This window comes from Leptosomus discolor, chromosome 6 (assembly GCF_034619465.1).
Source record: "Leptosomus discolor isolate bLepDis1 chromosome 6, bLepDis1.hap2, whole genome shotgun sequence".
Lineage (NCBI taxonomy): Eukaryota > Metazoa > Chordata > Aves > Leptosomiformes > Leptosomidae > Leptosomus > Leptosomus discolor.
The window spans coordinates 28,789,267-28,813,234 of NC_141396.1; positions in this window are offsets into that span (position 1 = coordinate 28,789,267).

Sequence of the window (23,968 nt, forward strand, 5' to 3'; positions counted from 1 at the left end):
GAGCAATTGATTAAGGTGAAAATTTTATTTGTTTTCTGTTACGTTATTTTGGGGAATTACTAATATATTTAGCTTCTAAAATTTAAGGGTTTTTTTCATATCCTTTCTGACATTTTTGTAGTCTTTCACATGTTTAAATGTGTGGTACTTAACTTGCATGCAGTCTGGGGAAAAGTTGAAAATCACACGTTTAAACCCAGAAACCTTTGATAAATACTTGCAAGTAGCAACCAAACATACTTTGTTAAAATGTTTTAGAACTTTTTCTGAGTATGTTATAATTATTTTCTTTAATAGCTATGGAAGAGGATATGGATTTAACCTTTTATAAACACTTTCCCACTGCTCCAAACTAATGAGTATTTGATAAGCAAATTCTCATTACAGAAGGAACTATGGATGATCTTCTTGTAAAATCTTGCTGCATGCTGGGAAAATCGTAGCCTTTTTTGGTTCCCAGAATAGGTTATATCAGTGCAATAACTCATTATATCTTGTCTGTTGGTTGGGCCTTATTGGCAGAATAGTATCAGGGAAAACAATAACAATAAAATGAACAACAGTTTTTCTGGATAAATAAGAACAAATCCACTCCATTTCTGTTTTAGCATCCAATCAACTTCTGTAACAGTTTGTAACTGACTAGCATCTCTCTAAATCCACCATTAGGACAGAAAGTGCAAAGATGCAGTCATCTAGTTGCTTGCAAGCTTGCACTGCTCCATGGCCATAACTATTTTTGTTTAAAAGTTTACTTGATTTTTAAATAAAAGGAGGAAAAACTATGGCCATGCAGCTACAATGGCAACATTCCCCCAGAAGATGCCCTGTGTCTTTTAGTTAACCTCATTTTTGTCTCCGTCTGCCATCTTACAAAATGGTGATAAGACTTCTTCCATAAAACCTACTGTGAGAATACAGACATTTTTGAGTTCTTAAAAAAATATGCCAAAAATTACTTAAGTAGCTTAGCACACAATAAAACAGGGATTCTTGCAAAAAAAAAATATAAATGCGGTTGTGAGATTTTGTAATATGATAAGAATTAGCTATTGATAGAGAAATTTAATTTAAGGGAAGGTAAAGGGAAATGTTTTTATATAAGAAATTGAGATTTGGTATTTTGCTCTCTGTCTATACTGTCACAGTGACTGAATAAAATGTTGAACGCAGTAGAACAACTGAGTCCTAAATTGATGTCTTTTTAGTGCACATACGTGTGGTAAATTTTTGGGCAATGTATTTTGTAGGCCTTTTGCTGAAATAAGTTTCCTGTGATGACTCAGGAGCTTATTAAACAAAAGATAATGGCAACAGTGTTTTTACAAATTAGCAGAATTACTGTCGCCTCAGATGATACCTATGGTTTCAAAAGGGAAGAATTAGTTTGCATTTGATAATGACTAGTCAAAGGAATAGACAGAAAGGTGTTTATTTTAATGTATTTTTTTTGTATCAAGAACTACAGATTAGAAAATATAGTGCATCTAAAAGATGCTGAAAAGGAAAAAGGCTCCCAGCCCTTTGGCTTCAGTAAACTTTGGATTAAGCCTGAGGCTAAGTGCAAAGGAAAGATGAGTGCTAAGACAGTCCGTGATGAATTCGGTAGCTGAAGACCATCACACATCTGGATGACTGACATGTTACACTGCTTAGAAAAAGAGAACACCTCTTTGAAATGAACTTATGTGACCTGAGAAATTTATTTATGGGAAGAACAAGTGGATGTGAAGAATGAGGTCATTCTGATGCTGTCAGGGAAGCTAGAGCAGCGGTGAACCTGAAAGTAATGATGAACATACCACTGTACAGCTAAGCATTCAACTGACTAGAAAGCAGTAAGAGCAGAGGTGCACTGAAATTTAATGGGACCTATTTCAAAGTTCAGAAATGCATTCAGGTTGTGCTGGAGTTGCTAGAGTGCAAGACTGGTTAATATGAAAGAGTTGTTTCATCCTTCCCTATAAAGAAGGCATCCAGTTTCGAATGCAATGCTACTCCCTATACTTGGCGGACTTAACTACACGTTTAGATCTAACAGAAATAAAGGAGAACAGCATCTATGCTTAAGTGCTCTGTTGAATACAATATAGTGCAGCAGAATAGTATTGATGGTAGGTCGATATACTTGTAGGGGCGCATCCTCATGCAAATATTTCTACCCTGTGCAGTCTGCCACAGGGAATTTGTTAAGATTTGCTTCTGTTGAGTGTTGTGGTACAACTTACAGGTGCTTTGCTCCCCAATTTGAACCCCTAAACGTGTACCAGCTGACTAAAACTGAGCATGATAAATGCAAGAGTTAATGTTAATTAGCTGAGACAAGTTTTAATCTTAATAAGATCTTGTGCTAATATAGATGACTGGGCTTTAACTGGAGGAAAGAATAGGCTGGTCACCACATTCTGAATATTCTAATAAGAGGAATTCGTAGCATTTATGCTGTTGTCTTGGTTACTGTCATGGTCTTGCCACAAACCGTAGAGCTGGCATGATCTTATCTGCACATATGGACTGTGACCTGAAAAGCTCTGGAAGACCCTTCTTTATTCTCATTGCTGCAGTTTTAAGATTGTACTGTGAACTTTGCATAGCAAGATTTCGCTGTTAACGTTGGAAAGTTGATGCTCTGTCATTTTCTTCTCTCTAGGCAGATTTATGCCCTTTAGTAAGTGATTAAATCCATCTTTTAGTTCAAAGGGAAATTATTTTTGTATTTGGTTCATGTTCTCGTTCATAGGTTCTTCGATATACTAGGGAAGATATTATTTTCTGTCCAGGCAAATGTCTCTGTCTAAGACAATTATCCGATTTTTGTTATCACGATATCTGAGCAGCCCATATCATAGCTGCAGTTATCTCCTGCATGCTTATGTTGTTTGCCTTTTCCCTGAGTCGCAGAAAAAAGCATAACCTGTGTCAGCAGCAGGATGTTGACTCCTGAATGCCAGTGTGTGACTCTAATGAGATGTTTCCTTCTTTAGAAAACTGACAATACAGTACTCAGTCATCCTTGCCCATATCCTTTTCTGTAAGGAGCTTGTTGCCATGGTGGGGGATGTCATGTTGATTTCTAGTTAATATTACTGGTGCACGACAACTGATCCCCCCCCTCCCCGCTACAGAAGTAAAAGCATTAATTCAGTCCTGAAGGAGACCTGCATGAAGGTGGTAATGATAGTAACATAACTGAAGGTGCTGAATGAACAGCGAATTCTTTTGTAGAAGTGTACTTTTGTCCTCCATACCTTTATTGATGAACTAATCAGATTGGACAGGCTCCAAATTCCCAGAACAGACAAAGAAACTTTGAAAAGAATGAAACGCTGCCTGTGAACTCAGAGGAATGCTCTTTGATTAAATCAGGTTAAGACAGATGCTGCTGGACAGCCATTTCATCTGTTCCCAGTTGTGGCAGGTACTTTGAACAAGTGGACCTCCCAAAACTTGCAAGGAAATCTTGCGTGTAGGTCCTATGCGCTTCTTTTTTTTTAACCTTCTCCTCTTGTCTTAAGTTTCTTTGAACAAATAGCTTTCTGTTTTGAAGAGTCAGTTCATATTTCAGTAGAGATCAATAAGAGAGATCAAAGTCCAGTTACTTACTGAGATAACATAGTGATGATTGCATGCTTGTGACCTAGGGAGTTCATTTATATATGGGGTCATGCATAGGCATATGATGGTTGCCTTATTATTTTCATGTGTGGAAGTGTTCAGAGTACCCTGAGAGAGACAATTTCTACTTGGCAGCAGAAAGTACTGAAAATTTAGTGGGGAACCATTCCTAGATCTCCAAGCCAATTTTATGGACTCAGGGTTCTCAACCTGAAATTTAACAGTGCTTTAACTGATCAAGCCAACTAAGTCAATCCTTTTTCATAATAGAATATGATTATGCTCACTGATCTATTAGTTAAGATGAACTTACTTTTTCTAGCGGGGTGTTTTCTCCCCAGACACATACTAGTTGCTCACTTAAGAAAACCCTCTACAGTGTTAAAGATTTGTTCATTGTCCTGCGTCTGAAGATTCCTCTTGTTTTTGATTTGCTGCACTATAATCTTTATGCCCTGAATAGAGGTGAAATAAGCAGTAAAATAAAAAACAATAATCATGGTCATTTGTCCTTTGCTGTGGCTGCGTCCAAACCCATAAACTTAGATCAGCATTAAAAGCCTAGCTTTAATGTTGTTGCATAGTGAAGGATGTGTGTAGTTAGCTAATTATGTTAAATGCAGTTACTCTCTATAGATTGCCTGTATGTTCTATGCCTTTAGAGAGAAAGAAATTGTTGTCTCTTTTTGTAAGCACATCCTCCTTTTTGATTATATCTATTGAGGGTGTTTGAAGATAAAAATGCTCTGTAATGAAGAAACATTTAGTAATTTTAATCTTCAAGATGTTCTGATAATCAATAAGGATTATATTTTCTCTAGAGCATGCAGAGAAGATATGCCTTGGCTTTTGTAAGAATAAAAAAAAAAAAGTTTGGCTAGTATATTGCACTTTTGTCATGTCTGTGTACTGCTGTATGGAATGTTCCACTTCAAAATATTTTTCATTTAATTTGATCGTTATAAAATGCTTGACTGAAAATTGTGGATAATGTATCTTCTGTGTTCCAAGAGCTAAGGGAGAAATAGTAGAGAAATATGTCCTTTGAATATGCATTTAAATTTTTTAATTAGGTTGCTTTGGTAAAGGACATACCCCTTTGAGGTTTATTTAGCACAAATGTTTGTGCAAAGACGCATGAATGTTCATACTTGTGGTTAATTTTTTTTTTAAGCATTCTTATTGTCAGTGTTACAGAAAAAAAAAAGCTGGTATTCAAAGAGTAAAAGATGAGTGAAAATAAATGCACCCTCATGAATATTCTGGTGCGCTATCGTTAGAGAATATCTAAATACTAACTAGACCAATAATTTGTGTATATGGGGATGACCCATAATTACTTCTCTCTATAAGTGCACATTCTAGTTTTGTGTCTGTTGCTGTGACTCTCATTACATCTGTTTTCCTATAATTATTAATTAATAAAATTAGAATATTTCTAAATATTGGGGAATTTTGGGAGCGTGCTATACACTAGCTTCTGGATGGTATGCGGCTTTTAATCACCATGGCATCTGGGCTTACTGCGAGGTGGGTTAGACAACATGGTACTTAAGAACATCTGCAGCCATATGGTGTTCTTCAAGGGTCAGCATTCCCAATACTGCTGTTTCTGGTGGAGTACTGGGTGATGTGAGTACTGGGTGATGTAAGTACTAGTGGGAAATTACAGGGCTTGACATAGATTAAGAAGCAATTGGCAGACAAGAATGATCAAGGACAGTTTAAAAAACAAATGTGGCTTTACTTGGGAAAGTATCCAATTTAGAAAAAACTGGGTAAGAGGAAAGACAGAGGTAATCAAACTGCAGTCTAACCAGGACACTGTCTGATCTAAGGCTCTTGACCTACACTTGTGAAATTGTTCAGGCACTTTGATAACCAGTAGACACCATATTATTGATTCATTATCTTCCCAAATTACAATTTCCTTGAATATGGGAATTGGTTTTCTACTTCCTACTCAATGCTGAGGCAATTTTACCCTAGCTATGTTGAAAGTGTGATAGGATGAAAGTGCAGCATGGTTTAGTTGCAGGCAGAGACAGGTAAACTAGGAAACTGAATAAAAGTGTAAATCTTTCGTAGGTTAGCTTTTTGCAATAGCATGCACTGCTGGAAACTACAATGGTGCATGATTCATTTTGCTGAATTTAATTGTGACTAAATTCAAGTGCTATTGCAAGTTTGAGAGTCCTGGATTCATGCAGCCTTTTCTGACATCATAAATAACATCTGTTGGTACTTTTTGGAACAGCAAATATGCAGGTGTGAAGCCTTGGGCATACAAAATCTGTTGTAGGTGCTTTCATTTAAAAATATAACTTTACTACTTCTTTGTAAATGTATCTTCTCTATGTATTTTTTCCACATACAATTAACAGTATGCAGATGCATTTTTAATCAAGGGTAATATGAATGAAAACCCTGAAAAAACATGAAGGAAATAATTTCTTGTCAACTATCTTATTGGAACACACTGCCTACACCGAAATGTAGAGGTCAACATGTATGAACAAAATTTTTACTTATTTTCATAACACATTTGACAGCTATAAAATAGGAGATCATGCTTCCATGGAAAGACATTAAAATAGCAGTAATGGAGAGCTGGGAGTGGCCTGGCATCAAATTACTCTTTACTAGTCAGTACTGGAACATTTGGAGCTGGGCATAATATCTCTCTATCAAAGGACTATTTGTGCATCTTCATCTGTATGTTCTGTTCTTTCCAATGACAGTTTAGTATCTGCAAAAAGATGTTGCCTTTGTTATTAGGCATTGCATAAGATAAAAACCTTACCTGCTAACACGCCTGAAGTATTCTAGGCTTTACAGATCAGTTCTATCACTGATAAAAATAATTTTTAAAAAACTTCAGCAGAGTAATCTGTATTTTTCCTTTTTAAGGGGAAATAAAAAAAGAGATTTGTAGGTGATGTGTGTTCTCTCCAAGGTCTTCTCTCAGGTTGGTTATGTACGCTTTCTTTGTACTTTGTCATTGTTTGTTCTGTCTGTTATGTACAGCTGCTCAAAAGGGCCATTGACGAGGAGGATGGTCACAAGATAATATTATCCTATTTCTGTTACACAAAGTTGCAAATGAAAAGCTTCTATATAGTGCAATCATGTCTGCTGTTAGATGAGTGTATGGGTTTTTTCCTCTAATGCTCTTTGGGTGGATTTGTTTGATGATGCCATACATCATGTTCACAAGGACAGCAACAGGTGGTATACAAAGCAAGCTGCTTCAGTTCTTCAAGCTGTTTTTACGAGTTTTGAGTGACTTCATTTTGGGTGGAAAATTACCACTAACAATTTTAATGATTTGCAAATAAAGCTGAAGTATTGAGTCTTAAGAGTATTTGACACTGGCTTTTATTTTCACATACAGAATAGCTCTAATGACCCTATTCTTCCTGTTGCTCCTGGTTTTATAGACTCTTGTAAAATCATCCCTTGATCACACCATATATCTCTAAGCCAGATCTTAGTCTACTTACTTTTTGTTATATAAAATATATTCTGTACCTTCTACTGGTTCCAACAAAATGTTTGGAGAAATATATTTTTCTTTTCCTTACTAATTTAATGCCTGTAAAACTGCTGTAGAGCAGAGGTGCTTGTTTGTACATAAAATAGGTGATCCAAGGTTATGTCAATGACAATATTCTTGCATTCTGCCCTGCCCTTTTGGCCTGCTTGCTTCTTGCAAAGTACTAGTTCATACAGGTATGGACAATGTTAATGTCATGTATTTTTTCCGTGAATCAATCAGTCTCACACACACATATGCACACAAATTTGTCACTTTCTTCTGGTACGGTAGCCTCAATGCACAAATTATACTGCAGTTTCAAAGCAAAAAATATTGCTGGCAACCATTTTATTTCATTAAATATGTTGTTCAATACTGAAATGACTAGCTACTTGTCTGTTAAAATTCTGTTTCATTCATCTCTTTATCTGCTTGATTATTACCTAGGTTCCTACTATAACTTTCACCTGGGTGCCATTGCATGCAATTACATTTCCAGAACAGGCAGTATTTTTCTGTTAATTGTGATAATGGATTTTCATTGGATATTATAAATAATCGTTTCACCTAAATTATTCTTTCCTCTGTATATTGACCTTCTGTGATTTGTTTGACTGAGTAGATTTAGTGTGGAATCATGGGAAAAAATCCATGTTTTTCTGAGACTGTTCTTTCATTTTGAATCTTTTGTTGCTAAGATCAAAAGATTTATTTTTAGGCATCGTACTATAAGAAATTATCGCTACATATTTGCAAAGGGTTCTCTGCAGAATTGTGTTTATCACTTAAGTAGAGCTATGTCATTAGGAGTTAGTGAATCTTTTAATAAGGTCAGGTATGCATTTTTAATGCTATTCAAATAATACTTACATTTTTATTCTGTTTCTTCTGTCTGTTGTTATGTTATCTTGTATTACTGTCTTGTTTTTTCCTCAGTATACTCCCTAGTCTCCTTCATACTATCTTTTTGGTCTACTTGTTCATTAACAACAATATCCAGGCTCTAAATTTTCCATGTCGACTTCTCTGTAGAAGATAACTTTGTTTCAACTACTGCAGTAGGTGTGCATTAGTATTATGCACACCTTTCACATATTCGTACTGTTCTGTGTTGAGTATAATTATCACTTTCTAGGCTGAAATGTTCTACTCTGTGATATCTGTTATATTTATTGTTTATTTTGAGTGAACTCTGTGTAAATTGTTTAAAATGCATAGTGTAGGTGTGGAGGATGCAGTGAGCTAAGTTGTTGAGAAGTTGCGTAACTGAAGAATGAGTGAATAAGTGGGACATAGGTAATATCTAACAGCACATACTTCTAGAATTTGGGAGTTATTTTAGGAAATATTTATGGAGTCATAATAGATTTTGCATTTACCCTTGGTGCTACAGAGAGGCTGATTTATATTAGCTGTAGAATTACAAGGGGAAATTTTGAACTGATCATTTCGTAGACAGTTGTCCAAGAACTAAACATCTTAGAGTGACAGTTTCCTATACAAATTCATTATATATTCCTGTTAGTTGTTTGTAGTTTTCACAGCTCTCATTGAGTTTGCTTCCTGATACTTATTCTACAAGGAATTTAGTAGTGGTATTTTCTGTGAAACCTTAGGGGCACAGAAGGACCTACTCCAAGAACCACATGCAAATCCTAATGCTGCAACTTGAGCTAAACGGTTTTCTAATAGAATTGCATACAGCACAAACACAGATGAGGAAAGAATGAGATATTTTAATGTGCATCTTGACCTCTAGGAACCAAGAAGAGCTAATGTACGAAGATTTTTAAGTGCACCAGTGATAAGTAGTTATGAATATGGTGTAAAACACAGCATCTGTTTAACGTAGGAGAACGCTGCCAAACTGTTGAGGACAAATAACTTCCCTGCTCTGGTCTGGAATATATTGAACAGCTTGAGCCAAAGAACAATCAGCTTATTGGCAGGGAGTGGAAAAATGTACTTGGCTTTCCTCTCATAAATAAATAGCTGAGATGAATACAGGGCCATGGATAAGGGAAAAACAAACAAAAAACCCCCTGCGTTAAAAGATGCATTGATTTATATCTGTTGGGATTGAGAGTAGTTTAATCTCTCTAATATCTAACACTGTCTAAAAATGAGACAGGTATGTGATTACATGAGTATGGAAAAAAAAATTATTGATATCAGTTAGTTTAGTTGCAGTTGCTACCCACATTTGGATGCAATGAAAAAATGGGAAATTATGTACACGTGGCCACCCAGTGAAGATGCTAGAAAATTGCTAACTCTGACATCAAGTGAGAGGAAGATGGTGATTAACACCACATGTCATACTAAAAGGGCAATTTTGCATTCAGGATGCATCACAGGAAAGCAATATGCAACTTGCCTTTTATTCACTGAGTGAGAGAGATGAAAGGAGTTAGCGAAAATGAAGATGAGCTGGTGAATATTGCAAGGACAGAGAATAGCTACTAAACTTTTGAGGAATGAAAAGAACAAAGTTTTCCTAGTTTTTACATAGGGTGAATACTTCTAGTGTTCATTTAGTTTAGTCTTGAAACTTGTCAATTTTCCCTGAAAAAAATAATTTAAATAAATGTTGCTTTCCTGAGAAAGAAGTAAAAATGGCCTCGGTAATCATCATAATTGCTCTACTCTGTAAGGAGGTTGTTGTACTAGGACAATTTTGATGAGAGAGTATTGTAATTTTATTTTTTTTCTTCACAAATATGGTGGCATTTCTTCTCCAAATATAAACCTTTATACATTGCAAAAACAAAGGTAGTATGTCTCCATATGCATCTGAAAGAGTTACATGTAAAGGTGATCTGTCCCTTTTATACATGCCTTCTCTCCTTTGAATTATTCATTCTTCTTTCCTATGCATGGAATGCTTTTCTATAAATATCTCTGGGTTATTTTTGGCAGATCCTAGGATCATAGGATAAATCGTGTTGGAAAGGACCTCAGAAGGTCCCTAGTTCAGCCTCCTGCTCAAGACAGGGTCAGCTATGACATCAAAACCAGGTTGCTCAGAGCTTTATCTGGTGTGGTCTTGAAAACCTCCAAGGATGGTGATGGCAAAACCTCTCTAGGCAACCTGTTTCACTGCTTGGCTGTCTTCATGACAAAAACTTTCTTTATACCCAGTCTGAATCTCTTTTCTGCTTTTTCAACTTATACCCGTTGTCTCCCATCAGGTACCACTGTAAAGAGCCTGGCTTCATCCTCTTGATAAACTGCCCAAGGAATATTCCTTATCTTAAAATTGTTTGTTCTCCTTCAGATTTAGAAAACAGCAATCGGGGCTCTTCTGACTGACCCCTGATTATAGCTGTTACACCTCTCTCCTGTATTAGGCAGTTGACTTTTCTACTGTTTGTCACTTTTAGTAAGCATGAGTCTTAAAAACAGTCAGCTTTACTGCCTTACGCTTCCTTCTTTTAATCTTTTTTTGAAGTATCTGACACTTTGCAGGTACTACAAAAAACCCAAAACATTGCAGCCTGAACAAAGGTGTTGGAGTAATTTCTAGACTGCTCTTCTACTTGCATTGTCTTCCTTTCTGACCAGCGACTCAAGCTGGTTACGTTGATACTTGTGCAGTTGTGCCTGATTTTAGCTTAAAGCTTAAACAAGAGCATTTGAGTGCATGTCAGGCCTAGCTCAGACGTATTTTCAATCGGGCACTTAGTATTATTTACTTTTGTATAGCCTGGTGAACCTATCCTAAGCTTGTGATGAACTTTGTGTAATACTATGGCCAACAAGCTCTAGACAGAAAGGACATTCACTGATACTGAGGACATTTATGTTTTTGCTGTGTTCCCACACAAATGAGGGGAATGGTCATAGAAATGTTGTAACGGGCCTGCGTGGCAAGGTTTTGGTAGCAGGGGGGTTACAGGGGTGGCTTCTGTACGAAGCTGCTAGAAGTTTCCCCTATGTCAGATATAGCCAATGACAGCCGGCTTTGAGACAGACCCGCCGCTGGCCAAGGCCGAGCCAATCACCAACAGCGTTTTTTGCCTCTGGGATAACGTATTTAAGAGTGTGAAAAAGTTGTTGCGCAGCAGTAATTGCAGCGAGTGAGAGGAGTGAGAATATGTGAGAGAAACATCCTGCAGACCCCAAGGTCAGTGAAGAAGGAGGGGGAGGAGATGCTCCAGGCGCCGGAGCAGCAATTCCCCTGCGGCCTGTGGTGAAGACCATGATGAGGCAGGCTGTCCCCCTGCAGCCCATGGGCGGTGGAGCAGATGACTGCCTACACCCCGTGGAGGGCCCCCATGCCGGACTAGGTGGATACCTGAAGGAAGCTGTGACCCCGTGAGAAGCCTGCACCGGAGCAGGCTCCTGACAGGACCTGTGGCCCGTGGAGAGAGAGAAGCCCACGCTGGAGCAGGTTTGCTGCCAGAGACCCCGTGAGGGGGGCTCATGCTGGGGCAGTTGGTTCCTGAAGGACTGCACACCATGAAGGAGACCCACGCTGGAGCAGTTCATGAAGGACTGAACCCGTGGGAAGACTCACGTTGGAGAAGTCATGGAGGACTTTCTCCCGTGAGGGGGACCCCACATTGGAGCAGGGGAAACGTGTGAGGAATCCTCCCCCTGAGGAGAAAGAAGCAGCAGAAAACAAGTGTGATGAACTGACCACAACCCCCATTCCCTTTTTTCCCCCTGTGCCGCTGGGGGGGAGGAGGGAGGAAAATCAGGGTCAAAGTTATGCCCGGGAAAGGAGGGAGGGGTAGGGGGAAGGTGTTTTAAGATTTGGTTTTATTTCTTATTACTCCTCTCTGAGTTAATTGGTAATAAATTACATTTCCTTTCAGTTGAGTCTGTTTTGCCCGTGACAGTAAATGCTGAGTGATCTCCCTGTCCTTATCTTAACCCCCACAAGCCTGTTATTTTTTTTCTCTCCTCTCCCCTGTCCAGTTAAGGAGGGGGAGTGATAGAGTGGCTTTGGTGGGCACCTGGCATTTTGGCCAGGGTCAACCCACCACAGATGTCTTGCCCAAGGTCATGCAAGTGGGAATTGAATCTAGCCATACTGCAGCCATTCCATGTTGTCCCTGTACCCTCCCCACCCCCCCACTCCTGGCCCCCATATTCAGGCTGCTCTTGCTGATGAGCATCAGAATGTTTTTCAGGGTGTAAGTCTCGCCAAGGTTTTGTCTGTGTGCCTGTGTGAGAGAGACTGAGACTGGTGGGGTGGTGTAGCTGCCTTTCCTTTCAACTTCCAATTCTGAATCTTCCCAAATTACTGAGCTATTTCATAGCTTCTAGTAAGGGCCTTAAAATCACTGTTTAAAAAACTCAGAAAGGAACCATCCAAGAAATACTTCGTGGATGAAGAATGAGGTAGTATGACAAAGAATCTAGTATTTCTTTTTTCTCTTTGTTGTCATATTACTTCTGTCTGCTTTAAAACATTTTGTTTTCTGTGTATGTTGAGATAGCAGAAAGTCATGCAATATTGATGGTGGCTTCCTCTTTTTTAGCATAGAAATTAAGAATAATATAGATCAGGCAGCAGCAATATTCAAATGGGGTAATGTCTTTTAAATGTTCCCAGCACTACAGGTTAGGGCTATGCATGATTTAATAACATGGTTCTTTCCACATATCAAGAAACTGGGAAACTGGTGGCCAGGATATCTCTTAGAGTTGTCAGTTAAAATAATGGAATAAAAAGGTGGCCTACAAGATTAGTAATGACATAAAGAATTTTTTTTTTTTTTTTTCTCTTCTGGTTATTATGACAAAAATTTGTTGCTGTCTGACAGCTGTTTGGCTCTTCGTGTTCAGCCAATGGATGGGTCTGGCTGATGACTTGTGGGCAGCTATCCACACCATGCAGCTGGCACTCCCTGACAATCATTCAGTAAGGCCAAGTTTTGTATGGGTATAGATGTGCAGTGCTACTCTTATGCTTAAATCTGTCCCCTCGTGGCCATGATTGATGCAATTTGGCTGTCAGAGCTGTGGAGGCAGCTTGCACTACTACTACCCGTGCTGTACTTCCTTCTGCTATAATGGAGTGGTTCAATTTCCATGGCTGTATTAGCCTGGCATCTTTCTCAAGCACAATTAAAATTCCTTGAACGTGCCACATGTGCACTTTTACTTAATTAACAAACCAGTATTTCTCAATTTAAAAAAAAAAAAAAAAAAGATGATTATTATATTAACTGGCTTCTTATACAGAGTGTGGTTTGACCCAGTGGACACGCATTTAGTAATTAGTCACAAAAGTCAAAGGGCTTTTTTTCTTTTTTTTTTTTTTTTTTTAACCTGAAATCTGCCAAAGCTGCCTACTGCTCTAAATCTTTGGGACATAATGCAGTGTCACGCAGAGATGCTTATACTTGCTTTGCCATTTTGGCAAGGTGCTCCTCAAAAGGTTTAATGAATCTGGACTGAGGAGTACATTAAGGCAGGTCTGTTATGTTACTGGCTGGCATGCTTAGGTTAGTTTGAGGATCTCTGCATAGTGTTACATTGTGTGGTACTCATAAAGTATGATACATCTAAAGAATAACTTTTTGTCAGACCAGACTCTTGGTCCTTTTTGTGGTTTAGCTTGGTTTGATGTTTGACTGACAAAGGATCTGAATTACTCAATGTATGATAATCTGCTTGAACTTTGGAAATACGAATGTTTAGGTCTTGCTTGTAACTTTGGTGTTAGATCTTCTGCACATGACCAGCCAAGTATGGAAAAAAGATCAGCTGCAGAAAGCCCTTTTTGTTGTATATGTTGAATGTGTCTGACCTCCCTGCCCTTGTAAGCTTTTATTTTGCCTTACAATTCCAATATGTCTAAAGTAAATAGAAAGAAAAACATTCAGCCATACCACCACAAAATTATCTCAGCCTTCTCCAAACCTGCTTGTGTAGCATCTAGAGGAACCCCTAGGAAACCTGGAGAAACCATTACACGTACTGTACACTACTGTTATACCTGAACCATGCAGCAGATAGGCACTGGCAACAAACATCTCTCACTTCTCATATTATAAAGAGAACTTTCCTGAAAACAGGATACGTGGTTTCAAAAAATAGTTCTTAGAGTTGTGAAATAGGGACTTGCCTATCCCACATGTGCACCCTGGGCTACTAAATATTGTGGAGACTCTTCTGTTTTAAATCATAATGTTCATTCCTGACTGAAGAAAGCTCAGCATTTTCCAATTGAATGTCTTATGAAAACTGACAATTTCTTTAAACAAAGAAATTTTTAAAAAATAATTTCATAGTAATGTTGGTGAGGAATGCTAGTCTGTGAAAGCTACTGTTAATAAGATGTAAAAGCTATAGTGCATAAGCTGATGGGCGTTTAAGATCCATTTGATAGTTTTTACACCCTTGCTAGTTTTTAATCCTAGAGTCTGGATATCACCCTATACTATGCAGTTATAGCATAATATATATCTATCTAAATTCTCCCTGAAGTGTTAAGTGGACGTATTTTTTCCTTCACAGCAATCCTGAAAATGTAGATTGTGGTAGTGTTAAGACCTGTCAAACTGCTATGTGGTCTGCCTGGGGTAGGTGAAGGGAATCCACTCTGTGGTATATTAGGCTTGTGAGCTATTTTTAAAATGGAAGCAGTTCTATAAATGTTTTAGGCATAATTAGAATATATTGGGAGAGAACTCCCTATGGAAATAAGCGCAGAGCCTGGTTGGCTGGTGCAGGCTCTCCAAGGTGCTACCTGCCACAGACACATAAAAGATATAAAGAGCTCAGTCAGCTTTAAAGGTAGGTGAAATAAGCAGCTGCTTGTCCTAGTAAGGTGATATGGCTTGCAAAAAAAAGAAAGGAAATTTGCCCTGGTGGTATATTTGCTCTTTGCTGGCAATGAATATTTGCTGATAAAATTGTCAAAATGCTAAAGGCGATCTTTCTAACCCTTTACAGAGATTGGGAAGTTAATACAGGAGGGAAGGAGAAAACACTTCTAAATCAGTCTTCCCAGCAGCAGCTATTTCAACTTGGGTTTGCATTATTTGTGGAAAGGAGAAGAATGGGCTTAAACAGCTGAATGCAAGTTTATCTATGGCTTGTTAGGTTTATCAAAACAACCTGATATGGATGAAAGATGCCCAATGGAGGCAGGATTTATTGCAGAGGAAAAAAGAAGTTGTAGGTAGAAAGAGTAGTACCTTACCCTCTTTACAGATGGTAGAGTCTGGTTTAGCTAAATGGTAAGTACATTTGTTTGATACAAAATAAGGAAAACCAGGACCTAATTTAGTTAAATTTACCTCTGCAAGAATCTTCTGTACAATTTTATCTTGGGATTCTAGTATCTTTCTCAGGTAGGAATGGACAGTAGAGTGGAAATGTGTAATTGTAGCAATCTAAAATGGTGGCTGTCAGGTGTCACAAGACTGCACTTCTGTTGAACGGTGTTTGACATGGTGCTAGTTAAGAGTTTGGAAGAAAGCCATTTTTGGAGCTAGTGTAATACCTAAATTGCTTTTTCTAAAGAGATGAGATATGAATTCAAAATAATCCTTCAGCTGGCTAAGGTTTGTTTTTTTAAGCAAGTGTCTACACGTACACTGGGGTTGTATTTAAATAGATCCATAAATTCTTTGCTTATTATATGACATTGTTGGGAAACTTCATCTGTCTTATTCAGCTGGTAAAACCTGAGCAAATGCTTAGGTGTTGAGAATAGTTAATCACCTTGTCATGGTTACTGCGATCTATGGTTGATCATGTCCAGACTTTTCCTGTCCCCTTGAGATGAGATCTTAGTTTCTTTATCCTTAAAATGTAGCCGTATTTCAAATTAATACTTCTGACTGATATTTGAAGTGCTCTGAAGGAAGTATGAAGATGGAAGGGACTAGAGAAGTGCAAACTGTTATTATTATACTTCAGCTAAAATTAAATTTTATGCTCTCTAGAAAGAAAATCTGCCAAAGTTAATATTTAATCTGGTGGACTATCAATAATTTATTCAAGAAATTCATGTGAACCACAAAAACCATGCAACAGAAATGTTCAGGTGTTGAAGTCTGCATAATGTAGCCTTTATAAATCTTTACATTTTAAAGTAACCAACAGATTCATCATTAATTTTTGGATGATGTACAGAACATTCTGTCCCCCTTTCCATCTGTTTTGGAAAATTATCTTTTTCTTTGACTTTTTTTTTTTCCATCGGAGCAAAAATGCTAAGTAATCCTGAAGACAGGAACTGTATTTATAGGCCTCCAGTTATCTCACTGAGAGAAGCATTAATGCAAATCAGTTTATGCCTTTTAAAGAATGCTGCAATCATGTGATGCCTTTCTCAGGCATGAAAGATAAGGTATATCAAATTTAGAGGCTCTTGATATAGGTATAGCCTCTTAAAGAAAAACCTTTGCTGTTATGATGCGAAAAGTGTGCAAAAAAGAAAAAAGTGGTGGATTTATGTGTGTATTTTAGGGGGGAAAAAGCTAATAAAAACCTGTTAGACTATCCCCAACTCCGACAATCACATAATTTGTGTAAAGTCTGTGCAGCGATTTGTTAATATGGTTGCTATGGCAACTGAAAACCTACATCTCTTCAAGGTAAAATCAGAAGTGCTGTGAGTGTGGAAACACAAGAATCGACTTTACACATACACAAAGGCATGCTTTGTCTCTTCTGTGTCTTTTCACAACAGATAATGACTAATGCTTTTCTTTTGATTTTTCTTTTCCGTTCTGGCACTGGGAAGGGTAATTGTGAGTACTGAGGGTAAAATGTGAAACCCACTGGGGGACTGAGACACTATTACCTGCTGCAGTGCCAGCAATTTCTTCAGCAGATGGTATCAGGTCTAAAAAGAGTCTAATTGGCTTATCATAGCCAATGCACATGTTACAAGTGCTTAGACAAAACCAGCAAATACACATTAGCTTGATGACTTCATTTTTGTAGCTGTGCTTTTAAAGAAAAATGTTGGCAGGATAGTACAACCCTGTTTGAAAGAGCTGGATTCAAGTCTCTAGGAGCCTGCAATCCTTTGCTGGAGTCCTAGTACAAGTTACTAAAAACATCTATGTTCGATCTTATGGGCTGGCACAACCTGTGCGTTTGCACGGGAAACTCTGTGCTGTCCCTACTATAGGCATTAGTCTGCTGCATCACTGGTGAACTGCCAAAGTCCAGGTAACTTCACAGGAGCTGTCTCAAAAGATCCATCTGAAGTAAATGTGTCTTTCATGAGTACTTCTAAAGAGCATTCATTTAAAGTTCATGTCGTACGTAACATTTAAGTACAACTCCTCTGGTCCTCTGACTGGCATGTGCACAAGACTAGACTGCTGATCTGGCTAAGGAAGTGATAGGTAAAAAGCAGCTTCGCAAGGTCTGGACTGGGGAATTGATAGGATCAGCTTGCTCTAGTTCAGCAGGAAATTTAGCTCAATGTGTTGGAATCATAAAAAAAAAAAAGCACTGATTGAAAATACAAGATTTGTTTTGCTCCCATCCAGTTGTTTCCCATTTCAAAAGATGTTAAGCATCTGTGAGGGCTCTCAGGGGTTGTTTCGAGGGTCAAAGGACTTCAGAGGTCCAAAGGAGAGTGAGTGGCTGATCTGAAGATGGTTTTGGCCAGGGCATAATGCAGATGTACCAAGCATGTAGCAGATGAAGTGATTCTATACTTTCAGTCTGCTGTACCAACTGGCACAGCTGATCGATGCATTAGATGTAAGGACTTTTGGTAATTTTTTTTTTTATTGCCTTTAAAAAATATACTGGCCGCTGTGCCATCATGAAGCTTTCTGTAGGTCCACAATGTTGCCTCAAAAATAAGAAAAGAGCTATCAGATCCTCAAGCTGATATGTGCTAGAAGCCTTCTTTTGTTATCGATCTGAGTGAGGGTGCTAAGGAGATGCTACAGATGGGCCATCTGTGTGAACACAAAGTGAGACTTACATAAGGAAAGTTGGCATATTGCATTGCTTCATCGTCTTTCCTCACTGATTTCCCATATATACATATAATTATATATATTCATGCATAAATATATGAAATAGGCTAATTAATGTTCGATCACTTGGACTTTTTTTTAAACTAAATTCAAACAGAGGCACATGTCTCATGGGAGTTGTTAGGGAAGGTCAGCTAATGTTTCTAAAGCATTGTCATGATCTGTAAAATGTTAATGATTCATATACTGTGGTTTAAGGAAAGTAATGGAATTCAGGAAAATGTAATTTTGTGGGAGATGGTATAGTCTTGCTAACAAGCTATACCTGTCAGTTTTAATGAGCAGAAGGATTTCTCCCTGTTTCTTTCTATAGGACTTATCAACAAAATTAGTCCATTGCTGTTGGTAGGGTTTTCTGAGTTTTTCCATTTTATTGCAAAGCGGCTATTGAATATCCAGTGTTAAGAAAAATAACTAAAAATCTCTGTAGATAAAATGTGTTTTTTCTTTTTTTTTTCTTTTGTCCATTTTCTCATGATTTTCTAGATAGCAAAGGTGGTTCTCTAGATGCTAGATGAAGCCATTCAGTGTCTGTCTGTGAAACAGAACTGACTTCACAGCTTATCAGTGCTTGTCAATACTCATTCTGGACCTTCTAACTACTATGATTTGCCAGAAGGTGATTCTGTCAAATTTTTCATGCAGCTGATTAGTTAAACTGGTTAGCAAAGCTTGCCTTAGCTGTAAAAATAAGCCATTCATTTATGTGTTGTGTAGTCTGTACATTTTCAAAAATCTTTGTTGTCTTGGATTGAAACTGCTTTTTTTCTACTTCAGGAGCTCCGGAATGCGTGTGTCCTCACTGGGCAGCCTAACTTAATAACAAAATCAAACAAAAACAAACCCTCAGGGAAGCTAATTGACTCTGTTTGTCTTTGGCATATAATATGCCATCCAGGAAAAAGTAGCAAACATTAAAACACAAACAAAAAAAACCCACAAACTCTTATCAGTTTCTTACAAACTTGCAAATGCAAGAGGATAAAACCCTGAATTTGAAAGAATCTGTGGACTTGTCTTGTGCAGACCATATAGGGAGAATAATTCTGAATCTAAAAACAGAATTAAAAGAACTTTTCCCCTGTGCAGTTATTGCAAGATTTGAAGGCCAAACATATTCAGATGAGCCTGGGCACAGAGTTGCTGCATCAGATAGCAAAAGGAAATTATCCTGTGGAGATTCGCTGAATTCATGTAGTTACTGTTAGCATACTGAGAAACAGGGGCACAGAAGCTGCTTTTGTTGACTTACACAATGAGATTATAGAAGAGTGGAGATTATAGGAAGGGAACAGACCCAGGAACCCACAGAGTGTTATTTGTTGAGCATGATAGTGAAACAGAACTGTCTACAAATCCTTATTCAGTTCCACAGTTCCTTGTAGGTTTAGGCACAGATTCACACATGTTTTACAAGATTTGCTGACTGCTTGTGGGATAGGATTGATTGTGACTCTCCAGGACCCCGTCAGCAGTCTGTATGACACGTAATATTCTGACTTTTGTCATGCTTGGATTTTGTGTTCTGTTTTAGTTTATAAGTTGTTTTCAGTTTGAACTTTTTTTTTTTCCAGTTGCTATCATGATAGAAGGTTACAAAAACATGAGTATATATCAATTAGCAGTACTGTTCTTAAATTACTTCTTGTATGAAACCATGAGGTTTGTGGTTTAAAAACTTGTGTAGGTCCACTTTTCTGGAAAGAAACAGGTATGCCAAAAGGTTTCTCTGAACTATTTATATATAGGGAGGGCAAGCTGTCTATAGAAACCTATACAGTGGCAACCTGTGTCTCCAAATTAGCAAGCAACTAGAGTCTGATTAAAATTTATATTGGATTCGGCAAGTCAGAGTTTTCTTATCTAGCACAATCTATAAAATTAATCAGCAACGAAATACCACATGCAGATTGGCAAGCTCTTCATCCAAGAAGTTTTAGAAAATAAGCACAACTGGCACTTCAGATCCCCAACACATATGAGAACAACATGCTTCACAGCAGTTTGTCACAAAACAGCGTGCATATTAGCAATTCATTACTCATTAAGACTGCCATGTGTGCAATAAATGCACATACATATGATTCTATTCCTGGGAGTGCTGCTTCATTGTATGGGTTGCTTGTGGCTTCCGTTGTCACTTAAGAGTCCCCTCTATAAGTAAATGCTTGTTTCTGGTTTCACAGATGCTATTTGGAGCACAGCAGGCTATAAGCCTTGTGTAAGAGGTTTGTTGCGATGGCTTAAAGGCATCAGCATCAGTGTTGCAAATGCCCATTGTATCACCCCTGGAGAACCCTATGGAAAGTAATGTGATTATTCATTTGGATTTTAAGCTGTATGGTAAAACCTCAAAAGCTATGGCAGGATGGGCTATATGAGTTCCTCCATAATTCTGCATCCCAGTAGAGACCTGGCTGGGAATAAAGTTCTTAGTGATCATACGAAAAGAAGGTACATGTTTCTGTAGTTGCAAAAAGCCACATCTCTTCAAAGCACTGTTGTTAGGTATCTCATTAGTGCTTCCTGCACTGGTGTTCATAAACGTTTTTCTGATGTGCTGTACACACTCTACAGAATGAGGGAGTAGTACTCCTTGCAATTTTCAGCTCCAAGTAAACAGTCTTCACAATAGTATTAAAAATTTCCATCCCAGGTTGCTCCAGGCCAGCAGCCCAGGAGCTTATTTCCCAACCTCTCATTTATTAACCATGAACCAGTATCAGTATTAGATGGCCTGGGGAAGACAATTTATAGACTTCTATACTGGATAGGGCTTTCTGTTGCCATACTGTCATCCTGAAGGAGTGGGACACTTTTTTTTAAAATTTTTTTTTTTTTGGTCCAGGTCTGTGATATATTCAGGCTGGATTATTTCATGCTGAGTTTCTGGAGTACCTATGTCTGCAAACCAACAAGATCCTTCATTGGGCTAATTGGCCTGCTGCCCAGGTACACAGGGAAATTCTGCCACAGAGTTGTCAAAATCTGTTTTATAACCTTCTTGGCAGTTTGCAACATCCTTACACATTGCTGCAACCCCTAAAAGGGCTTTCCTGGACTGTTTGTGAGTAGATGCTTCTCTGGACATCATTCTGAACTGCTGAATATGCTGGCTGCAGTCAGCAGGATCTCCCTTAGTCAGTCTGTACACCCAGTCCTGTGGAGAGGGATGCACAGGGGATGTGACCTTAGTGAGACTGTATAGTGGGGTGGATAAGTATACAGTTTACTGCAATTCTGAATGATACTTACTGTTGTTCAAACAAGTTTATAATAAAATATTCTTAAATAATCCTGCAATGCTGAGATGGTAGTAATGAGTGTTTTTTTGGCGGAATCTGCATTCTCATTGCTCCAGTCTAGTCCTCTTGCTCAGATGATTCTTTAAGTCAAGGACAGTTTATTCATTGCTAAAAAGCGACATTTCCTTCTCCCCAGAGCTTAGTTTCTAAACCTCAGAAATACTGAATTGTAAGACAGTGGATGGTTAGAATTGATTTTAGAAAATTATTGCTCAAGATGAGTGTTTAGGATGTTCCAAGGTTGCTACATAGTACTTTTTTATAATTACAATCTCCACTTCACCATCATATTTTGAATGTTTGAGTGATTTGAACTGAAGTAGGTTTTAGTTTTGTATGTTGTTCTTATTTCATTTTGTTCTCCCCCGCATCCCCCCCAAGCCAAAAGCAATTTCATCTGGCAATTTGAGAAATCAGTTATAGTGAATAATGAAGTCTTATACTGAATGCACTTTAAGTAGAGTGTGTAATCATTTGTCTAAATAGTGCTGCATGTTTTGACTTTAAAGAATTTGGCCCTCCTTAATTTGTAAGTTCTCATTTGTGCTCAGGCTTCAAATGAGTGTTAGTAGATGTTGGCAAGAGGAAGGAGCTAACCACTGTGCAAGTTTGTGGCCCATGCTTGGTGACTTCCAGCAAGATATATCATTACCCTTAAGAATTCTTGATTAATAATCACTTCTCCTCTTTTCAGTTTGGTCAGCTGAACATTGAATCTAATTTTATACCAGTGCTGACCTAATTTTAGGAAACTGAAGTTCCTGTGGGGCCTGTATTACTCCCTAGCCTATTTTCTGTGAGCGCCTCTTACAAGGGAATATCTGAGGCTTGCCTTGGAGTCCAAAAACCTTAACCAAAGGCAACACATTTTTGTGTAGGCTCTTCTTGCATGATATGTACCCTGCTGTAACCTTTCCTTTAAGATTTTGTTTAGGCAGCGGTTCTCATGGTTTATTGCTGCTTGTGGTCACAGTAAGGGATGGAGCACAAAGGCAAATCAAGTTTTCTGAATTGCTTTCAATCAAATACGTTTCCCAATCATGCTTACTTTGAACGCTAGTATTCGAGCCCACTTGAGTATCTCATTGTGATATGAAAGTTTAGACCTGTAAATAATAAATTAAATACATTATGGCTAACTAGTTGCTAGGAAAGGTAAGTGATTTCATTCACTCACATCCTTATTTATTGCACAAATGTTTATACAAATGGGGGGTTTATCTTCAACCTTTTTTCTTGGATCACAGACAAGCCCTTCTTTTTTTTTAAATGGTGATGGTTCTTACAGTAACAGCTGGAGAACAGAGCGAGCTGAAAGAAAGTTAGTGCTCCTTTCAGGGAAACGAAGCACACACAAATGTGCTTCCCTTTGACACAGCGAATGCCATTGTTCTGCTATTGCTTACACACTTTTCCTGTTTTAATGTACTTGAGTTGCTCCTGTTGAATTGTATCCATTGTCTGTGATAAGCTGAGAATAGGGGATGATGAAGTGGTGGCTTCCTGGAAAGAAGCAGAATTAATCTTCAGAATTCCTCATCCCTATAAAAGGCCTTCTGACAATTTGAAAACTGACAAGCACAAGCATTGTTAAAATTGGAAAAAATCCCTGTTGGATTGTCCATTTGAGCACATTTTTAGGCTGGAAGATTTTACTAGCTAGTTACAAATATATTGATTTTTAAAAAGAAATTATTGACCTTTAAAACCCTGGAGTCAGCTGTTGCCTGGCTTTTGGTTATTTGTATTCACAGAGGCCTAGGTAAAAGCTGGCAATTTTGAGTCAGACACTAAGCAATGATCAGAAGTGAGGGGTGGGTGAGGAAAACCTTGTATTTACATGAAATATAATTACACAAGACTGACTGCAGAAGGCTGAGGTACCACTTAGAGGATGTGGGTCTACAATCCAGAGCGGGGGACCTTAAACTTTGTTTCTTCCCTTTGTCCACCCCCTTTCTGGGACAATTCTTAGACCATCTGCAATTTGAAAAAGTTGGTTTATTGTTCTCTGCTGTGGCTGTCCCACACATGCTGTGGTAACAGTTAGTAATAACTTTTTTTTAGTAATATTAGATCCTACCCTCTAAGCAGTTTAGTACTCACTGAAATGTCTGTGATTGTAGGTTTCTGAATGAGGGCTGAATGTATGAACCACTAATTGTTGTATTTATCAGAAGAGGACTGGGATATTTCTGCTGGCCTTGTTGTATTTACATTTTCACCTGAGAAAATAAATTGTTTCCTAAGTTCAGGCAGAGGAACAATTTTCTGGCTGTCAAAACATATCAAGAAGTGGTATATGAATGGGATATTTGTTGCTGTGAGTTAACAGTACAGATGTGAGGATAAAAATGCTGTTATTTAGCAACTATAGATTGATGATGGATTAAATAATATACATTGGGTTGTTTTTCTGTTGATTTTTCTTCTGTTTTTCCTTACTTAAAAAGCTCAGTTAGTATCACTGAATTTCCCATACCCAGCAGGTTAACTAGTGTAGAAGGCTTGGCTCTGGCATATCTCAGATTTTCAGT